The sequence below is a fragment of the Taudactylus pleione genome, unplaced genomic scaffold (genome assembly GCF_031769625.1).
Source record: "Taudactylus pleione unplaced genomic scaffold, aTauple2 ptg000722l, whole genome shotgun sequence".
Lineage (NCBI taxonomy): Eukaryota > Metazoa > Chordata > Amphibia > Anura > Myobatrachidae > Taudactylus > Taudactylus pleione.
Genome location: NW_028285124.1, coordinates 1,133,207 through 1,157,119, shown reverse-complemented (window position 1 = coordinate 1,157,119; position 23,913 = coordinate 1,133,207).

The window sequence follows — 23,913 nt, the reverse complement described above, 5'->3', positions numbered from 1 at the left end:
GGATTGTACCACCACATTTAGTGCCCTGAGGTCCTGCACGATACAGTAAGACTTTGAGGGTCCTGGTTTCCTTATTGGGAGAATAGGAGTGTTGGAGGGGCTAGCACAGCAAACCAGGACCCCTTGCTGTAGGAGAGAGGAGATGGTCGGAAACACTCCTTCCTCCACCTCAGGTTTGAGTGGATATTGGGCAATGTGTGGGGCTTTCCTACCTGGAAGTAATGTTACTAAAACAGGGGTAACATCTTGCAATAAGCCTACCTCATCTTTGTGAGTTGCCCACAGGATGGTGGGCACACATTGTAGTACTGCGTCATGTTCTGGGGACAATCCACGCTGAGCATTAGGTACTGACCTGAAATGTAAGGAGAGATATAGGTACATCCAGAGATGCCTGTACAACAGATGCATGTGGGCCAGGCACATCAAAAAACACACCCTCCTGTATACAATATATTATGCCATTCATTTTGCACAGTAGATCCCTACCTAGTAAATTTTGAGGGGCAAAAGCTCTCTGTCTGGTGCACTGTAGGGATCCTGGTAGTCAGTATCAATAACTAAACTCCTCAATAAAATATAACTTTTATTATTAGCACTTAAAGTTGGGTCCTAGAGAGGCGAAAAATTATTAAAATGATAGAATGTGTGATATGTATGTATGTGTGTATACACATAAATACAAATAGAAAAAAGAGATGGTGCTTAAAATAACACCTGCCGTCAATTATACACACAGGTAATATGGATCAGGATGCAAGCAGTGTTCTGATTGACTTTTATTTATCTTTATTATTTCTTCAGTACACTGAATATCATGGGGAATATATTCCCAGGCACTGTTTGTGACAGTATGATGATTAGTAGCTTTATTTGCAGTTCATGTCTCTAACTACTGTAACAATGAATAAATCTACAGATCGTTAAATGACAGCAACTGCTATAGGAGATTAATTTTTTACCCTACTGCAAACTTTTTATGTGAATATAAGAAGCTGATTGAGAGCAATTTAAGCTCAGGTGTTATCACAAAAAATGAAAAAGATTTCTTGTGGGTGGAACACCCTAAAGTTCCAACTTTTTATGTCTTACCAAAGACTCACAAGGATCTGCAACAACCACAAGGTAGACCAATAGTGTCAGGTATAGATGGACTGACGGAAAAGGCAAGCATCTATATTGATAAGCACCTCCGAAAGTTTGTGATCAGATTACCATCTTACACAAGAGATACATTGGACATACTGGGAAAAATTCATGATGTGACTGTTACTAAAGAAACCTGGCTGTGTACATGTGACGTGGAGTCACTGTACACTAGCATTAACCATATAAACAGTATAGAAGCTGTCAAATACTTCCTCAATATGGAAAAAGACAAATCACAATATCTTCATCATACAACTCTTGGAATTCATTCTAACAAATTTCTTAACCTTTTAATGAAAGGTACTACCTACAAACCCGGGGTACAGCGATGGGCACCACCTGTGCACCCACGTATGCCAACCTGTACCTCGGGTGGTGGGAAAAATAAATGGTCTTCTCATGGAAAAATTATCTATATACCGACCATATAACATCTTGGTATAGGTATATAGATGAGATACTAATAATATGGGAAGGAACCAAAGAGATGTTAATAGAATTCATCACAATGCTGAACCTAAATGAGATCAACCTAAAACTTACCAGCGACATGAGCCAAGATAAGGTGACCTTTTTGGACCTGCAGATTGAAATAACAGAAGAGGGACAGATTGTCACAGATATGTTTCGGAAAAAGACAGCTACCAACAGCATTCTTCATGCAGATAGCTCTCATTTCCCTGCTACTGTCAGGAGTATCCCCAAAGGGGAATTTATGAGAACTCGAAGAAACTGCACGGAATTAACCAGATTTGAAGAGAGATCTATACAGCTAACTGAAAGACTGCAAAAAAGAGGTTATAGCCGGAAAATTATCAAGAAAGGTTATAACAAAGCCAAGAAAAGAAATTGGGAGACATTAATCTTCCCACCACAAAAGACAAAAGGAATAGATGATAAAGTTAGATATATTGGCACCTTTTGCAATGAATGGAGACAGATAAAGGATATTTTACAAAAGCATTGGAGAATACTTACCGTGGATGAAGATCTGGAAAAGATATTAGGAGAGAAGGTTGATGTCAGCTGGCAAAGATCAGACAATCTTAGATAAAATGATCAAGATCTCTGGATGTCACAAATGTGGTAATTGCACCACCTGTAAATATATAATACGGAAGGATAAAATCACCAACAGATATGGCAAGGATATAATGATCAGAGATTTCATTAACTGTAAGACCGTGGGGGTGATATATTGTCTTTTCTGTACATGTGGCCTTAACTACATTGGGATGACCAAAAGACAGATATGAGAGAGGATATCGGAACATATCAGAAACATAAAAAATGCAAAAGTGGATATTACCAAGTTCAAACCACTAACAACTGTGGCAAAACACTTTTTGAAAAAACATGATGGAAATCCGACCACTTAAAGGCCTATGGTATAGAAAAAATTAAACTGGGCATCAGAGGAGGAGACATCAACAAAGAACTGGGAATCCAGAATGATATTCATGATGAATAGTGTAGACCCATATGGTTTAAATGAGTCTAACCAATATGGAGACTTTTTATAAACTATCAGACAGAAGAAGACACCTCTTTATAGATACAGATTGTTGTTAGAACATCTCATATGATCTGCAGTGAATAGATCCTGGGAATAATAACTATCACTCCTATTATTCTATAAAGGCATTATGTAAACCAGATATCAAAGATACTGTACATATGAAACCAGGATCTGTCTTGTCATATACACTTCCCAGAATTTCGGTCTACTATAAACTCTTCAAAACTATTATGATTGTATTTAACGTAATGATAGTACTGTACTTCACTTTTCACATTTAAGTTTTTTATTTATTTTCACCAATTTTTATAGTTTTCTCACTTTAGGAATGTAAGGCACATTAACTTTTCACAATTTATTTCACTTAAGTAAACTCACATTACTTACAGTTCAAGACTAGGATTATAAATACACGTAATTTAATCACACTATATATAAACACTGAATGCACTTTATGGTATATTATGATCAAGAATAATATAATACGATTAGTTAGTTGGAGGGGTAGCAAGATTATTGGTGATTCTGATATTGTATGATGCTGGTTATAATTATATTGTACAGAATATTTCTCTATAAGCAGATAGATTGTCCTATTAATAAACAACTGGATTGTTGTCTATGTTTCTAGCAATCATACATACACGTAGTATATTTCAATTACACTGTGCGTTATACTGTATAAGCACACAATAGGCACTTTGTAATAACAATTATATTACCAGTCACAGATGTAAGCATATTATGACAAGTAACTAGTAAGGTATAATATGAGGAGTTAGTCAGTGCGAAAGGAATTAGACTAAATGCCAAGAGTTATAACGGTGACTCTAACACCATACTATGTTAGGTCTAAATATAACAACTTTCATAATAAAAATAAATAAAGTCATTATGAAATGAAAATAATGAAATCTGTATGAGTACAACAGGATACTTAATAACTAATGCGTATCCAATAAACGGCAAATTAACATTTCTCTCTATAATGATTAATATTCACATATCTCATATTATTTATGGGTCTATATGAATCTATGGAAAATCTATTCCCTATGAAATACAACTATAATGTGGTTGATCAATTAGCCACATTAAACAGAATTGAATCGATGTAGTGGTATTACATTTTATTTTCGTAAGAATAAATAAGTATCCACATGAAGATGAGATTATGAAGTGATTAAACAAAATATAATTACTAAAGGGCCGCTATAAATTTCTTTTTGTTCTTAAATGTATAGTTAATTAGCAGATAAGCTGATCTGAAGAAGTTAACATTGAAACTATAGGCGAACCTGTTAATGACGAGACTGAGGTTGCAACATTTAAACTAACCAATGAGAGGACTCACTGGGATATTTAAAGAGGATACGACGGACATTCGGGTTGCACTGCTTTGATAAAGCCATTCATCGGCGAAATGCGCGTCAGCACTACACGCTGCCGCTGGTCTCAGTAGCACAATTGTATGCTACGACACACTGAATACATGTTTATGATTTAGAATGGATGTTTGAGAACGGCTTGTGGTTATACGTGACAATGATAAAAGGCACATAATGCTAATATGAGGTCATAATAATGTATGCACGGAACAACTCTGATCATTAGTGGCAGAGCAATATATCCTGCACACGGAGCTGTATGGATCACTGATAGCAGCTCCTGCCGTGTAACAACAGTACACGCAAAATAATAACAGTTGACATTTCACTGGGATTATAGTAACCCCTAAGGGAATCTAAGTTTTCAACTGCTATGCATATATGCTAGAATATAATAACAGCAGAAATACGTAAATATAAGAGCTATCCCAGCATCAAAGGGGTGCTAACAACAGGGTACATATCCAGTAAATGGGCTGATATTGTAAGCAGATATATTGTTGTAGCACAGTGACCCTAAAATAGAACTAAGAGATCATTGCTAAGTTCTTGGGAAGAAGTGAAAACTGATACATATTAAATACTGTATATAATACTAACTAACGATCTGTAGATTTATTCATTGTTACAGTAGTTAGAGACATGAACTGCAAATAAAGCTACTAATCATCATACTGTAACAAACAGTGCCTGGGAATATATTCCCCACGATATTCAGTGTACTGAAGAAATAATAAAGAAAAATAAAAGTCAATCAGAACACTGCTTGCATCCTGATCCATATTACCTGTGTGTATAATTGACGGCAGGTGTTATTTTAAGCACCATCTCTTTTTTCTATTTGTATTTATGTGTATACACACATACATACATATCACACTTTCTATCATTTTAATCATTTTTCGCCTCTCTAGGACCCAATTTTAAGTGTTAATAATAAAAGTTATATTTTATTGAGGAGTTTAGTTATTGATACTGACTACCAGGATCCCTACAGTGCACCAGACAGAGATTTATTTTCTTTGCTTTTGTTCAATTATACTAAGATTGTCAGGTAGCACCCTCAAATATAGTGTAACTTCGTTTGAGCCTATATTTATGAAGTGTTAGGGTATGGGAGTATAACCCATATAATACTATGGTAGTCTAAAGATAAATTGATATGGTTGGTGCAAGATCTTTTTGTGTTTTCTCTATAAATTTTGAGGGGCATTTGATGCTAGTAGGAAAGCATGAGTATCTTGTAGCGGGCCTATCTGTACACGACTGTTTGATAGAACTGGGAATTGTTGAACTTGGCCAGATACACCCATGGCTGCAACGCTGTGTCCGGTTAGTGATTGGGTAGGCAGTGCAGTGCGCATGACTGACTGAGAGGCTCCTGAGTCCACCAAGAATTCCACAAGGACATCATTCACTTTTAGAGTCACTGTAGGTTCATTCATGTTCACAGGCACTGCACTGCAAATGGCGGACACAGGATTGCCGGACCATCAGTATTGCTGGTTCCACTGTCTTCCCCCATCAGTGGCCCAAGGGCGGCTGTTGGCATTCAAGGGGGGATTTTGGGTAGTTTGATCAGGGCCAGATGGGTTTAGACTACTAACTGGGGCTCTGTCTTGGGCTCTGGGTTGTTGAAAAGTGCGGGGAGCATTATTTCTATTGTTTCTATATGATTGTGGACAGTTTCTGGAGATATGACCAGGCATGCCACAGGTAAACTATCTGTTGCAGCCTGTCTCCCATGTGGGTGGAATTTGACCATCTCACAGCTGTCTTCTGCCGAGCTGGGAAACTGGGTCCCCTCTGAGGCCTGTTTTGTGATGGCTTAAACTGGGCTGGGGTTACAGGCTCAACCACAAGTGCACTAGAGGGCTTAACTAAATTTCGCTCATGGCCCCGTGCTTCCCCCACCACATCCTGAAGGGCTGCATCCCTCCTTCCTAATTTGGTACAAGACACTAATTGTTTAAGTTTAGGGTTTAGTCCCATCATGAAGCAAAAAACCAGCAGCACTTGGTTTTCTGCTGCATCATCGGCCTTGATTGCACCACCCTTGCAGCGTGGAACTTCTATCTTGAAATGGTCAAAATACTCAGACAGTTTCATTTGTCTTCTGAGAGACTGAAAAAAGCTTGTCCCACTGTGGCACTGGGGGGTACTTAAGTCTGAGATGTTGTATGAATTTGGCTACAGCCACATTAACATCTTCTTTCTCTATAGGACCATCTTTAAATGCTATGTCTGCTAGTATTTTATTGGCATCATCCTCTGCAAAGCAAACATTAATTACCTGAATTAAATCTTTAGCAGTAAACTGATGGATTCTATGTTCTCTAGAGATAAAAATCACAGGTTAAGGTGACATCTTTCCTAGGGTCTGAAAATGCAGCAGCAATTTCTTTCAAATCTGCCTTGGTGAAAGGGTGATACACTTCAAGCTCTATAGGAGGAGTTGCTACTGTTACTATTTCTCCCTGTGCATTTTCAATTGCCTGTCTACCATGAATAATAATAGTACGCATAGGAAAAAAGGATTTTGGCTCCTTTCCTTTACTCAAGTTTCCCATAACAAAGGTATATTTTCCAGCTTGATTTGCACTGGCTTCGGCAGAATATACTTTGGTTCCACCCTCCCGTGTCTTTTTATATATGACTTGCCCTGAGTCTTTTAAAACTTTGTAATCTATGCTAGGTATATACCTCATGGATGTAAATAGCTGTTGGGGAGAAAATCCTGTGTATGTGGCGATTGTTAACTTTGGTTTTCTCTGTACTTCAGGTTTGGGAAGAGTACATGCAGGGGAGGCAAACTGAGTATGAAGGCTATGGGTCAGGCTAGGGCAGTGTTGGCTAACCTTGACACTCCAGCTGTTGTGGAACTATATATCCCAGCATGCACTGCCACAGTTTTAGCATGCCCTAATAGCAAAACTGTAGCAGTGCATGCTGGGTTATGTAGGTCCATAACAGCTGGAGTGTCAAGGTTTGCCAACACTGGGCTAGGGATAGAAATTGAAGAGCGATGTCGTAGGGGTAAGTCTGAGGTCTTAGCAACGTCATGGAGGTATACATAATGGTGGTACTAGGGGTGGTTTCAGGATGTCCATCATGTGGAGTTTTATTTATTTGTAAGTTAGTAGGCGTGCGGGTGGGAGCAGTCTCGTGTGGTCTTTCTACACTGACATCTAGTTTAGGTGCACTGGCAACACTTATTGCTGTTGTCAGCTGCCGCTGGATGTCAGTAGCAAGCTTGGTGTAATAAAGCTTCTTCTTGTATATAGTTAAAATCATCCTCCTGTACCTGACTCTCACCAACCTCACCCCCGTTGAGCACAGGATATAAGGGGGTGGGGTAGGCTTCTGTTCAGGGTAGATAGGGGAAGGGTCATTATTGGGAGGTGGAAGGTCAGTTTCTTGGTTACTATTTATTTTCCATTTTCCCTCCTTCTGCTTCCATACCTGTAGCAATTGCATATGTTTTTTCTGAATTTTAGGTTTAAACAGTGTCTCTATCTGATTTTCCAGGCATTTTATGACCAGTGGGTCAAAGCTGCCTGTCTCAGGGAAAGGGTGTTCACAGCTCTTGGTGATGGCACTCCATTCTTGCACATTTTTTTACCTGAACCCTTATTGATCCTTACTTCTTCTGAAGGATATCCTTATGTCTATCCCATGCATGTTTAAATTGCTCTACTGTCTTAGCCTCTACCCACCTCTAATGGGAGGAAATGTTCCTCCCTCTGAGGCTAACACCTGATCTAAAGCAAACCTCTTCTGCAGAGCTACCTTGAGCAACTGGGCTAGTTTTCCATTCATATTCCTTGTGGTGTGACTTGTCTCATTTACTATTATATCCATGTACTGGGTGTGGGCCTCTAATCTTTTTGATATGCCCATCCCTACCTGTGGAAAGAGTGAATAAAAAAACTGTTACCATCTATTAGTGTATACCACCTCTCTTGCTACTCTATAGAATACCAGTCTATCATCTGTTACGAGGGCTCCCATGAAAATCCTTAGTGATTCTTACCTATTGGAGCTACTTTTGAAAGGACCTGACCCACCTACAGCCAACCAAGAATAAGCATTTCTTCCATAAAACCAATAAAATCCTTGAAGTGCTACCCCTGCTAGTTTTATATTGACAAGTAGTGTGGTTAGTAAGGCTTGTGTATTACCTTCTTTACTGTATGGGTTGGAGCCATGTAAATCCCTAAACTTTTCTTTTACTTTTATCAAAGAATTATTTATACTGCTATTAACCATCTCTAAACACAGACCTTACCCCATTAATGCCATTTAAGACCAGAAATCCCTGGGGGCAATCGGTGTCCCCATCTGTTGTCTTTGAGTAATGAGTAATTATTTTGTAGTCCCTGTTCAAGTTATGGATTGGGTAGTAGAATCATTATGCTTTACACACAAGGATGGGGTACCTATCCTGGCTGCTACTTCTAGTGGAAGTGAGTTTATCTTTCTCTCTGGGCTAATACTCTCATTTCAGTTAGTTATTTAAAAATCCTCCTGCCAATATTCTCAATAAGATTTTCATTGATTCTTCCTAAGTTACAGAAACTGCTACTAAAGGTATTCCTGATTCGGATGTCATTGGTAAATGAGTGCACACCCAACAATTATAAGCCACTTAAGTATGATGGCTTCCATGTGTTTGCAGAATTTGTTAGCCACCTATAGATTTCTACATCATTACCTCTTAACACCTAATAAAATAAAGACACTACACATAGCTGGCAGGAAGAAGGTCCAAATTTTATTTATCACTTCCATAAAGTTGGTGGCCTAGGATAAGCAATTGCAAACTGTACAACTCAAAATTTGGTCAACCAAGTGGGTAATCCTGCCCACAGATTGGGTTCTTCCAATCCCACTGATCGTGAAGTCAGCCAAAACTCCTCCCTCGCTATGCAGTGTAAAGTCTGTATCTAGACTCATGCACCACTTCGTTTTGGGAGGAGCCTTCATGATCTTCAATATCAATGGGAGCCGTGACAATCAGCGCAGCACTGCTGCCTACTCCGGCATAGGTGTCACATCAACATAGGTGCCCGTTGTTAGGCAGACAAGCCAAATCACTTGCAAAATCCCTACACGGCCCCCGGAGGACATATCATCCTCGCACCACATGATTATCATTGTAACTTTATTATGATTTAGTTTGCAATTGTGTTTCCCACCACAGTTAGTGCCTCTTTAGGAACTAGCCCTCCACCAACTTACCGCCTACTCCCCGCCCTCTGCTAGTAGATCCTCTATCAACCAGACAATTCTGTAGTCTAACAGATGTACTCCATCCGCCCTGTATAGTGATTCCAGCGAAGCCACTATACGAGGGTGCCTAATCACCCTACCTCCTAAGTTGGTTATGAATTTGCCTATTATCCTATTAACCTTCCACCCTGACCTATGCATAGCTGGCCCTGCTGCTGCCTGCCACTGCCTTCTAGGAACTATGTTTAACTAAACTTGAATTGTGTCTGGCCAACATGAGTTCACCTTGCTTATGTCTATTTTGATTGCCCTATCTAGGCTCCAGAAACTTGCCTTGCCCAAGTCATTTCCCCCCAAGTGTAATATTATCTTCCTTGGATATCCGTATTGCCTAGCTGCCCTAGCAATGTTGAGTTGTTCCCACTTCATTTCTCTCCTTCCCAACCACCTGATCTGACCCCACTGTCTCTCTGCAGTTTGCACCAAACCATTCTGCCTTACATATCTCTCGGCCCAGAAGATAAGAGTGCCCCATGATCCAGGTGTCTCCATCACTGTGCGAATTTGGAAAAAACATAACATTGTAATGCACAAAACTTTCAACCCGTCTTCCTTTGTTCTAACTACTACTAATGCATGCTCACTTGAGGTTCAAGACCCTTGAAGGGGGTGAAAACAAAAACCATGTCTAGAGCCAATTGGAGAATTTTTTGAATTTATAGCAACATGAGTAAAAAATAAAAACCCCCTCAGAAGTAGATCCCCTCACTTCACTTGAAATCGTGTTGAGTGTGAGCCCACATCTGCCTACTTCCCCAGTCTAATGTATCTCCTGTAACTGTCTCCTTTCCATCTCCCCAGGGCCTTTATACTGTTGATGGCAGCTCCTGGGACAGCAGCATTAGTTGCTGCTCCGATCCTGAAAGTGTGTGACCCAAACCTTTTCCCACCTAAGTTTAACTCTGCGATGCATTTCTTGAAAACTGCCAGGAACTGAAATTTCGTTAGCGCAGCACCATTGTCGTGCGATAGCCAGGCTGAACTGTGACCACTCCTTAAAGCCACATAGTGATGCCAAATGTAGTGGGCATATCTCTTTGTTCTCATGTGGTAACAGTGCTATCCATTGGCCCTTGCCCACCTGATCCATTTTAGACTTGTGGATTTTGCAAAGCACTCCAGACTCCCTGATCATTACATTGTCAAACAACAAACCTGTGTTATGTGCTTTTCTGGATCCACCACCAGTTCTCCTATCCTGAAAGCCCACAATAGGCAAATGAAAAAGCCACCTGGAAAAGTGCAGCCTCAATGGGACTGCTGACCACCCTGCCAATAGCACCCATTAAGTCTGCTAACATTTGTGTGTCAATTGGCCTCCTTATATACTCTTTTCCAGGTTGGGTTCTTCCCCCCCCCCCTTTCAGAGCCTTTGATATAAGAAACCCCCTGGTGACATCTTTCTTACCTGTTAGGTTCATGAAGAAGGACATACCTGCCAGTGCACCTGACATGGCGGCCTTTGACCACCCAGACCTGTAGCTGTCCCAGATGTATTTTAATATAGCCTGTCTATTTGTTTTACCTGGGCTAACCTCTAGAAACTGCTGCCAGGCCCTCCAGGCTGTGTTATACTTGTGATATGTAGCTGTAGCTAGGGCATTAAGCGCGAGTCCCTCGATGCAGGCTCGAGTGTATGCCAAACATGAGATGGACATTCCTCACCAATCAAACATGATTTGCGCGCTAACTGGCTGAATTTTTCCCATTGGAATCTAGACAACACATCCGCAACTCTGTTCTAGACTCCGGGAACATGCCTTGCCTTGTAATGTTGTGCTTAAGACAACACAACACCAAGTGTCTGACCAAGCGCAGTGCCGCGGGTGTCATTGTATGCTGATAATCGCATGCACTACCCCTAAGTTGTCGCACTAGAACACAATGCGCATGTCCTGCCATCATTTCGCCCACAGTTCCGCTGCAACCACTATTGGGAAAAGCTCCAGGACCATCAAATTCTTAGTTAACCCAGCTGCTACCCATTTTTCTGGCCAAGGTGCAGAAAACCATCGCCTTCCAAATACTGCTCCAAACCCAGTGCTACCTGCCGCATCAGTATGCAGCTGCAGTTCATGGTTCTTCTGATCATCCTTTTGCCATATCCGCACACCATTGAAGTCTCGCGCAAATACCAGCCACATCTTAAGATCCTTCCGAATCTCATTTGACAAGCATATTTGGTGATGTGGAAGCTTTGCACCTACCATGGCTCTCTCTAATTGATGACACAGCACTCTGCCCATGGGGATAACTCTGCATACAAAATTCAGGAGACCTAATACGGATTGAATACGTCTTAGCGTTGCATACTTTGCATGCAAACAATCTGCCAGCTTAGCTTGGAGCTTGTTAACCCTGTCTTGTGGAAGCCTGCAACAACCTGCCACTGTGTCAATTTCTATGTCTAAGTATGCTAAACAAGTGATGGGTCCCTCCATTGTGTCATGCGCTACTGGCACCCCTAGGTGCCAAAATAGAGCCTTTACTGAAAACAGTAACTTCTCACAGCCTTGTGACTCTGCTGAGTCAATGAATAGAAAGTCGTCGAGGTAGTGCGCTACCCGATGATGACTTGTTCCTGCTTGTATTGCCCAATGCAAGAAAGTGGTAAATGCCTCAAAGTAGGTGCATAAAATCACGTATCCCCTCAGCGGGCACTTGTCGATGTAATAGCCATTCTGTAACTTGAAACCCATGTATCTGAAGGATGATGGGTGCAGTGGTAGTAAGCGAAAAGCGGATTCTACATCTAACTTGGCCATTTGCGCTCCATAACTTTGGTATTTAATCAGCTGTAGTGCATCTGTAAATGATTGATAGACTACTTTACATTGGCTGCTCTGAATGGCATCGTTCACCGACAGTCCTGTCAGGTGGGACATGTGTTGTATGAGCCGAAATTTTCCAGGTGTTTTCTTAGGAACCACCCCTACTGGTAAAATACATAGGCCCTGTATGGGTGGTTGTTCGAAAGGACCTGCCATTCTACCTAATATTTATTTTCTTACTTTTTGCTCGACTTTTTCTAGGAATTCTCTAGCGGATTTAAGGTTCCTAGGTGACCCTGTTCTCACTTCTCTATGTATGGGCAATTTCAAGCCGTAACTGAACCCTTCCAGCAAGAATACGGCTGCTTTTTTGTCTGGGTACCGGGCGAGCCATTTGCTCAGCGCCGGCAATCTAATGAGGCTGCTGGCTAACCGCAGGCTGCTTTCCGGCAGTCCGGTTGCCACCCTTTGTTCCTGGCTTGCTTCTGCGACAGTCCCTGAAGGGGTGTCCCCCTCCACATTGACTGCACACGTGCTTGAAGCGGCATTTGGCACCCATTCCGCATTGCCCTTTGTTGTAAGCAAAGCAGTGCCCTTGTTTAAGAAAGGACCCGTTATGCTTTGGTTTTTCATCTAGCTTATTCCCCCATGAATGCTTAGGGAATGGTGTCTTGCGCTGGCTTACCTTGAATTAAACTTCCATGTCTCTTCACCCAAAATCTATGTAGTGCTTACCATCTTGTTTTTTCCTAAATGCTTCATCATATGCGAGCCAATTCCCTGGGTCTGCATTGGCTCGCATGTTGTGTATCATATGTAAATAACTCAGGAGTTTTAAATCTTCTCCTGATCTCGTCTCTAGGTAGCATGCTGAGAATACTAACATCTCTCCCATCCAGTGGAAAAATGACTTGTATGTTTCCTCACCACTACCCCCTTTTCCCTTGGCTGCATGAAGGGCTGCTTTGCCAATTTCAGTCACTTCAAACATGTTCACATATTTCCCATGTTTCATCTTCTCTCACACTCTGCCCTGTAGATCCCAGCTAATGGCAGTGTTATCACATCACCCTCTATTGTCCATCTGTCTAGCGGTCCTGCTCACTCCTACCACCTTTGCTGATTGCCTGTGCTTGGGCCCTTTCTGCAAGCTGCACGTTAACAAGCGAATAAACTTACGCAAGCTCTTGTTAGACCTATCTGACTCATCTGAGCTACTTGAACTACTGTAGCCCATTGTATCACTGTGATAGTTTTGGCATGAGTGTACTTACGTTCTATAGCTGGAGATGAAGGACCATCCTGTGTGCCTGTGGACCATGACTGGGATGGAGAATGGCTGCTTGGCCTCTGTCTGCTGTACCCATAGTCACCATGTTTCCGACTCCTCGCTTGGCATAACTGGTCTGTCCCTGTATAAGGTTTTGCCCTCATGCCATCTGGGGAAACAGGGCTATTAGTGTTTTGCACTGAGTCAGCCCTGAGTCTGAATGTTGGAGATGGTTCATTATTTCTCTTCTGATCATTGTAATGCACTGGTGAGGAGGTTAAGTCCCTTTGTGGGAGTTTTGTGTGGTGGTGTGTATGGTGCTCCTTGTCCCCTGTCTCTTAGATCCTCCTCTGCTACCTCACTGATACCCCTATGGTGTATTCTATAGTGCTGGGGTGAGTATGAGGTGGGAGAGCACTCATTCCCCCGTGGGCCAGCTCTCCCTCACAATTGCCTCTCTTCCTGAGTTGAGTATCTGAAAACCCTCCTCCTTCTGCCAGTGTTAGCTGCTGTAGCTCCCTTCCTTGTGATTAATGTATTTGCTTCCCCTTATATTGCTACTCTGGCCTGGTGATCTGCCTCCCGATGGTGTACTCGTGGCCAGGCTCAGCTGAGCACCGGTGCAAAGATTCCCGGGCCCCTGATGTGTAACTGTCCCCACTGCCTTTCCTGATATGCCTGTCCGATCCATGAGAGGTGAGGCTACTCCCTACATGGCCTGCAACATTTTTGCTGCTGGACGGGGTTTGGTGATCACCTTTACACAACTTAGCAACATCGGTGTCCAGTGGCTCCCAGGATTGTGTCCACAGACCGCGGGATCAGGGTCCATGATCCTGGGAGCAGGAGGGATGATCTGGAGATCGGGAGGACCTATCCCAGGTGTGTGCCTGCTGATGCTCTTTGATGCGTGATTGAGGTGGGGACCCCAACGCATGCTGGAGCAATGTAGCTGAAGCTCGGTCACAGACTCTCCATTGACTAATGGAGTGTCCAGGGGCAGCTTTGGGCAGTGGGAGGAAGTGTAATGTGTAGGCATCACGCTCCAATGATGCACGTGAGCAATGAGTGTCACTACCGCTGTGTGACTTCGGGAACCCACCCGTGGCCTGTAGGGGGTTGGCTACGGCATGGCTAGGACTGAAGAGGGGGGGTGTGCACCATCCCTATGCTCCAGGGAGCCATATGGACTCATTGTCCTCTGGTTGCATGGCAAACTAAAAGCAGACCTACTGCTGGAGGTAGGGTCCCTCCACTAATTGCCATGGGTGGGGTGCCTAAGGGCTGCAAAGGTAACAGTCCTGGGCTTTTAGCAACGTGTGCTTTGTGTTTTGAAATTAATTTTTTTTTTTTTTTTACACAAGGTAGGATAGTAAGAGTGTTAAGTTTTATGGAGGATGCTTTGATGATACTGGATCAGAACCTCTATATACCCCTGCCTATACTTTCTAATATCCTACCTATAAACCTCTAAGGATGACGCCAATTTGCATATGCAGTAATACAGTAAATAAAAGACTCCTGACTTGGAACGTGTGGTTCCGAAGCACAAAGTATTATTCAAGTAAAAAGTACAGTCAGTTACACGCTATTGATCCAGACACAATTAGATGCAAAGGAATTATACAGACCCCAAGTACAGTATACATACGCCGCGCTTTCTGGTCCAGATGCTGGGCATCAGCAACAAACCCCATTGTCATTCAGCAAGAAGACTAAGAACCCAGTGTTGGAGCACACATATTTATACCCCCCCCAGAATAGACAGGACAATAGAGAAGTTTCTTGCTTATGCCATTGGTTCCCAGGGGGGAAGCATCTGTTACAGAGCGTTTAACAGGCTGGTTCAAATAGACTCATCCCAGCCTCTAACAACTGGGGGTCTCTGCCCTCCCACCCCCATGCAACATCCTAACAGTTGTTCATATAATATACATTTTGTTGCTTGAAGTCTCTGCGGTCCATAAGTTGAGAATGCATGATGCAATTTCCACACCGATAATACCGGAATTCTGTTGAGAGTACGCATCAATATGAAACCAAACACTGCTTTCTTAGCATGTATAAAACCTTAGTTATCAAATATCTTTATTTCACAGCATTAATACTAACTGAACAAACTTAAATCTTATACCTTAAAGCTTATTAAATCTTTTATGTGGCTATGTAATGTGTGAGTATGTGGGGTTTGATATAAAGACGCTATTTAACTTGGGGCAGATGCGTACGCATGAAGCTAATAAAACTGTTTTCACACAAGGTCTTATGCATTCGCTAATATGCGACTAGTTAACAGACCAATTGTGCGTATTAATGTGTATCAGGAATGGTGAACTTAAATCTCACTTACTAAGTGAACACCTAGCAGAGTTGAATGCTGAGCCTTCTAGTTCCACATGCCCCCTCTCTCAGCAGCCCCCCCCACCTTTCCCAAGCTCAAAAGAAAAGCTCTTTATTCTCTGAGACTCTTGTGTGGATGCAAATTAACCCAGCTACAAAACCAGACCTAAGAAAACACTCTTGGCGTTGAAGTTATTTCATTGTAGGAAGCCTGCTAAGGTAAGGTATGTATTCTAGCCGGGCCACCTGCAGTGAGGGCAGACGTTATCCAGGTAGCTTATCTAAACAGGCTAGTTGTCACGTGGCCATTTGCTGTGTTCAGCTAATGCAATCCAATTTTGACATACTGTAAAGCCATTTCTGAAATATATTCTTTATAATACATAGTCATGAAATGGGCTTTTGGTGAATCGCCGTAACTTATGGCGATAGTCATGGATGCAATCGCATGATACTAATAGTATTATCACCACATGTACTAAAGTGTGAGTTTATCTAAAATGCCGCTAAGGCGACCATTCGCAAAATGGTGTCTTGCGGCCAGTCGCAAGATGGTGTCGCTGCGATTCAATTTTAAACTGATCTTGTCTCAGCCAATAATCCAGTTTTGACAGCTTCTAGGGAAGGAGGGGGCTAGGGGGCTTAAAGTTGCTTGAGCAAATGACCAGCAAACTGGTCACTAGGGAGAACACAGCATGCGGGGGATGGGGTACTAATGAGGATGGCTGTTTTGATATGGGACTGAATATGACCCTTAGTTAACAATTTACTATAAAACACAGCTATTTTTGAACATACCTGCAGCAATTGCTGTTACACAATGCAAACCTTAGTTTATCAATTTAAACTACAATATACAGCGACTATATAACAAACATGCAGCGATTGATGTTACAATATGTAATCTGTAACAATTTAAAATGCAATCCCTAGCAATAATGAAACAGCAATTGATGTTACAAGATGTAAGTGACCCAGATAAGGTAAGCCAGTATATACAGTCAGGTGCATAAATATTGGGACATTGACAGAATTTTCATATTTTGGCCTCTATTCACCACCACAATGGCTTTGAAATGAAACAAACAAGATGTGCTTTAACTGCAGACTTTCAAATTTAATTTGAGGGTAATTACTTCCAAATCAGGTGAACGGTGTAGGAATTACAATGGTTTCTATATGTGCCTCCCACTTTTTAAGGGGCCAAAAGTGATGGGACAAACTAAACAATCCTAAATCTAATCTAGCAATTACAGCCTGAAGTCTGGAACGCATAGACAACACCAGACGCTGGGTTTCATCCCTGGTGATGCTCTGCCAGACCTCTACTGCAAATGTCTTCAGTTCCTGCTTGTTCTTGGGGCATTTTCCCTTCAGTTTTGTCTTCATCAAGTGAAATACATGCTCAATCGGATTCAGGTCAGGGGATTGACTTGGCCATTGCATAACATTCCACTTTTTAGCCTTAAAAAACTCTTTGGTTGCTTTTGCAGTATGCATTGTCCATCTGCAACTGTGAAGCGCCGTCCAATGAGTTCTGAAGCATTTGACTGAATATGAGCATATAATATTGCCCGAAACACTTCAGAATTCATTCTGCTGCTTTTGTCAGCAGTCACATCATCAATAAATACAAGGGAACCAGTTCCATTGGCAGCCATACATGCACACGCCATGACACTACCACCACCATGCTTCACTGATGAGGTGGTATGTTTTGGATCATGAGCAGTTCCTTTCCTTCTCCATACTCTTCTCTTCCCATCACTCTGGTACAAGTTGATCTGTGTCTCATCTGTCCATAGGATGTTGTTCCAGAACTGTAATGGCTTTTTTAGATGTTGTTTGGCAAACTCTAATCTGGTCTTCCTGTTTTTGTGGCTCACCAAAAGTTTACATCTTGTGGTAAACCCTCTATATTCACTCTTGTGAAGTCTTCTCTTGATTGTTGACTTTGACACATATACACCTACCTCCTGGAGAGTGTTCTTGATTTGGCCAACTGTTGTGAAGGGGTTTTTCTTCACCAGGAATATCCCACACTTGTCCATGAAATAGCTTTTGAGTTGATAGTCCCATTACTTTTGGCCCCTTAAAAAGTGGGAGGCACATACAGAAACCATTGTAATTCCTACACTGTTCACCTGATTTGGATGTAATTACCCTCAAATTAAATCTGAAAGTCTACAGTTAAAGCACATCTTGTTTGTTTAATTTCAAAGCCATTGTGGTGGTGAATAGAGGCCAAAATATGAAAATTCTGTCAATGTCCCAATATTTATGCACCTGACTGTAATAGGAATGAAGAAAGAGGCTGGGGTTATGTGCTGAGATGAGGGGATGAGAGGTAGAAAGACTAAATACTTTCACAGGTTTTTTTTTTTTTTTTTGAAAGCATGAGGGTTGGAAGGTACAGAAAGGAAAGTCGAGAATTGTGGTAGGGCAGCTTAAAATGCAGATGCACAGAGGTAGGGATTAAAACCCCTAGAGGAAACAGTGTAAACCCACAGGGGATATTTAAACAATCAGCCCAAACAAAGCCCAAGATTTCTTGTAAAAGAGGATGCTGGATCCGTGCATCGCCTTTTGTCCTTCCAAGTCGCCTCCCCTTCCATGCCCCTTGGACCTCCTTTGTCTTGAAATTCCACCTTTTAACCCTGCATTTTCCTGCAGACACTGTCCCGTGACACACTAATTATTTCCTTTCATGTGTACTACAGATAGCTGAACAACTCTTATACACTATCCCCACAATCCTACAGCGCTTATCTGCATCGAGATCATTTGCAGATCTCTGCTTACACAGTCTCATTAGTTTTAGCAAGAGCCTTATGAATAGTCAGAATTGCAGTTTGTCCTTTGATCTCATGTCCATAGTCAGTAATATGCGGGTTTAGCATTACTGGTGTAAACAAGGCAACCAGTATCCATAACATCTTCTCTTCATGGGTCAAGGAGCTTGCTCCTTTCCGACTTAGGTGGCAACACACCAGGGGCATTTATTATGTCCCTTCTGGCTGTCACAGATCCAAGCATAAAACAAACAAGGTTGTCAGTAGAATATCCTCATGTTCTTCTCCCAGTGGAGCTGTAAGGACTTTTTTTACAATGTGATGTGTGAATCCTGGTAGACTTTTCTGACTTTTACTGCTGTGGGAGTTGTCCGCAACACCTGGTATGGTTCTTCCCACCAATCTGATAAGGAACTGGAACGCAAAATGTTTTTAATCATCACAAAGTCACCAGGCATTAAATCATGACAAGACGCAGGACTGAGAAACTATAGCATTATGTATCTGCTTGACCTGTTGCTCATGCTGATTAGATATTTACCCATGACATCTTGTCTGGAGCAGGTACCATCATAAGGTTAGGTAATTTTCCAAATAGAATCTCATAAGGTGAGACATGTAAAGTTCCTTTTTAGGTGTGGTTTGGATTGAATGCAAGACTAGTGGCAGGGCCTCAGGCCAAATAATTTGTCTGTTTCATACATTTTTGTACCTTTTTTAGTCTGTATGGTCTGATCAACCCTTCTATATTTTGCCACTGGATTGAGATGGTATGGCACATGGAGACTTTGCTTTATTCCAATCATGTCACACATTTCCCTGAATACATTTCCTTTGGAAGCTGAATGTAATCGACTTGTACCACCTGAAATGGTCCCTCTGTGGCAGGAAGGTGTGATGATATTGTAGGCACCATACTCCCAGGATTGTGCTGTAAACAAATTAGACAGCTCTGAGAAAATTTAGAAGCCAAAGTGGAGAATCCTCGCGCATACCAGTGGGTCTTGTCTAAATTAGTCATAGCAGTTTTAGATGCATGGATCAGATCATGGGTGACCTGGGCCAATGCAGGTAAAAGTGACTTACTGTAGGTGCTACTAGCTTGCCCTCTTTAATGCACCACAATCCATCAGCATCCATCTGGCATCCTTCTCGCTCCCAGGTGAGATTTCATGTGGACGAGAAGCTGATTGCATAGAGATTAGTGTTTGCATCAGGTATACAAGTTAAACATTAAATTAATTTTGTTCTTTTGATTTTGCTGTATGTTTTTAGCCATTTTATCAGATCCCACACTTCCTTTAGTAACTTCATCTTTACCAGTGGTATGTGCTTGACACTTAATTATAGCTATTTGCTTAGGTTTCATTAGTGCCTTCAGAAGTTTCTGTACTGCTTCAGCATGTGCAATAGGTGTACCATTAGATGTTAGAAAAATTTTCATTTTCCACAAAGTCCCAAAATCTTGTGCTACACAAAAAGCATAACAGGAATTGGTATAAATGTTCACACTCTTATCATGAGCTGATTCACAGGCTCTTGTCAGAGCTACAAGTTCTGCTGAGTGAGGGGTGGGCAGGGGTCTGGCTTCCTGAGTATCAGTTGTTGTGAATACAGCATATACAGACCCAAGACTGCCATCCTCTTGTCTCAGACAGCTGCCATCCACAAACAAGACTACATTTGGATTTTGTATAGGCTCATAAGTGAGATCTGGATGTGGGGAAAAATGTTGTGCTACAATTGAAAGACAATCATGTGTATTCCTAACCCCACCTTCCTCCCTCTGAGTTTGTAAAGACTCATCATCCAATGGCAGAAGGGTTGCAGGATTTAGACAGTTGCACCACTGAATGATGACATTACTGGGTGCAAGTAATGTTAATTCCCACTTACTGATCCTTGAGGTAGTTAGGTGCTAAGTTTGTTTTCAGGTGAGTAAAGTTGCTGCTGCATGAGGTACATACAAATGCAATGGCTGATTCAGGACAATGTCTTCAGATTTGTAAACTAGTGTAGCAGCTTCTACTACAGCTCTCAGACAGGAAGAGCCCATGCTACTGGGTCCAGGACAGTGCAGTAGTATGCTACTGGATGCTATTTGTCCACATAATGTTGAGTTAACATTCTTGGAAATCAGTATGTAAATCCGGCACCAGATGAAATACTGATTTTTTACAGGACTTCAAATTCAGCAATAATAACACATACCATAGAATGGTTAAGTTTACGCAGTGTGAAATGAATCCCAATAATGCTTTGAGAATTTAAGACTATGTACAGCGATAACTTCAAAACCAATAAAACCACATCGTGATTAGCCGTCAGTGAACATATACGCATCTCCAAATAAAAAAATATATTTTAGGCTACGAACAGAATTATTCTGAGGAAATAAATATTTGTATTACACTGAGTGAGCGCTAAAAGACTAAAGCCACTTTATATATGTAGACTCATCTGTACGGAGAAGCTATAACAGGAAGTTTTTACCCCGAAGCGATTAAAGTGAACAAAAAATATTCAATAGAATTTACAAATTGGAAAAGGTTTTAAAAAATAAAACTGTCAGAGGTCAGAAATATGCATTAGTCAAGTGGCGTGGATACCCCACAAAATGTAAGTGTTGGGTCACTGCATCAGAGATAGTAAATATATAAAGTGCATTACTCTCTAAATAAGGTGAGCGATGGATGATGACAAAGCTTTCTACATAACCTTGCCCAGTAATGCATCAGCAAACACATTCCCACAAAATAAGATTTCTAACTACATGACACAACTGGCAAAGGTGATGCACTTAAATGGTGAATGGGAGGTCACTTACAGAAATACAATACCCACACACCTAGAATACTTTGGATACACACGACTGTACGTTGCAAATAACTGTGGGATGGCCCAAATGTGCATATCACAAAGGTGTGTATTAAATCCATTTTTTATGAAACAAACAATGCATTATTCGATGTAATAAACGCAGAAATTGTGCAACATAACCCAGAGGGTGGGTTAAGATTATGGTACAAATTGCTTGAATGCATCATATCCTTTCACATTAAGCTGTTGTACCAGCTCACAGCCGGCACTAAACTAACAAGGAGGCCAGTATGTTTTATCAGACATTATCGGACACCAGAGGGTCAGTAAAAGTTATGAATTGTTGCTATGTACTGTTGAAATTAGGGGTCATAACAATATGGTCACAATTTGATACGAGAAGCCTGATTTACGTGCCTTTGTGCAAATCGCATTTTGACATGGTAGCCATACAGGTTAAGAGCGACCAGAATGAGAACAATGCGTTTAAGTTTGGGAAAGTGATCGTAAAACTAAACTTTAGATGTCGTAAAAGTGATTTTTATTAACTAGCCAGAATGGTCACTGTTAAAATTTTATGGCGATCCAGCACGCTCTGTGCAATACTATAAAACACAAGCTGGTAATGGTTTAGCTGCTTTACACGGCAGCTTACATGTATGGCTGCGGTTTAGGCTGTATTTTTGTTAAGCCTTTTCAGAAAAGCGGTGCCTCTTCCGGAGAGGTCTAGAGTTGGCTAAATGGCATGTAATGATTGCAAAAAAGTTATCTGACACACCACAATGGCCATTGTGAATAAAATACATGAGATTAACCAATCCAATCAAGATGCTTCAGGTATAATATATAGAAGAAAATGTGCACCTAAAAGAAAACTAAAGCGCATGACAGCACTTCTGCCTTGGGGCATACCCTTTTTAAATAAACACCGGAGACACCACAACTTAAACAAGAAGAGAAATTTAAAGCTCGGAGTTGGTTATATTTTTTTAAACAACCTGTCATGCATAGTCTGTTGAATGTGCAAAAATAGAGCTGGATCTTTTTGATGTACCCCTGACACAAACTAGCATAGAGAAAAGCCTATATGTTAAAGTTCAATCTTTAGCGGCGTCATCTGACTTGAATTTTATGTAGCGGCCAGTGGTGAACACTACTACGATCTGAACACACTGTTGTACATAACGTGCAAGATCATACGACCCAATAACAATCAGACACCCCAAGGGGCTCGGGTCTCCCTTATTGATTACCCTATAGTGACTTTATTCGGTCAGCTGGATGTTACTTTGGGTAATAGGCTCATATCACAATCCAGCAAACTTTACGCCTATTGAGCATATGTTAAGATTATTTGAATTATAGCTCTTTCACTTTGTCAACAAAGCACGCCACAGGCTTATTTTACAAAGATGTGGATGGAGACCATAATAATCGGGCAATGGATGGCGCAAATACAGGATTTAGAAAACACATGAGCAACCACGCAGAGTCGTGTGGTTGAATTACTAGGACCGATACACTGCAAACTTTTTGACCAACATAAACTAACTTTAAATGCTGCTAATTTGAAGATTAAACTCACCGGAAACCAAGATTCCTTCTGCTTAATGTCAGCGGAAGCGGATCCTTTTAAAATAAAGATAGTCACTGCGTCCCTGTTTGTGAAAAGAGTGCAGGCCTCACCAGCCATGCAGATTGGGCACGTGCAGGCTCTGCTAAATGGCAGTGCAAAATATGCGATCGTGTCAGAATGAAAATCTACAGCGTACCTGCGGCAGTAGTGTTTAATTTAGAAAACCAATTTTTAGGCCAAGTGTCCTGAAAACAGTCATAGCCTTTTAACAAAGCATTTTCAGGAGCCTTTGATTGGAACCCTCTGTTTTGAACATAAAAACATGAACTTTGCATCCCTTTATCTGGAGTGGACTTCGCACCTGGCCAATCCATTTCAACCTGACTTTTAACACAGTAATGCTGTAAGAGAGTATATGTCGCTCATACAGATCACAAATAAACAAAAATCCGATGCTGGTATACTGATTAATTATGAAGAGTATCTCGACAGCTACACGCTATTTGCTTTTGACCTGTCACCAGAGCTTGAGTGTGAGCAGGCAATCTATGCGCTGAATTCCGCTTTGTGGATGCGTTGGATTGGACAGTGAATGTGATCATTTACACTTTGTGATAATATTGAAGTCAATCAAAGGCATGATATGCAATAAAATATAGACAGTATCATAAGAGCGCTAATCAACCACAATATACTTAAGCTGGAAAATAGTCCTTTTAAATTGCTTGTCACTTTATTTTTGCTTGTCACTTTTTTTTTTCTTTCGGAGGATCCTCTTCAAACACTCAATATATAAAACGACAAAAAGGACAAGAACAAAAATGTGTAGAATAGTTTTCTGAAGAATTGTATGCAGTAACCACAAAATTCCATAATGAAATTTCAATAGGATGGTGGAATAACGTACCACACTCACTTATAATCAGTGTGGCATGAAACCTATAACAGTTTCTTTTCAACCCAATTTCTCAGAGAAATCATATATGACCCTTCAGG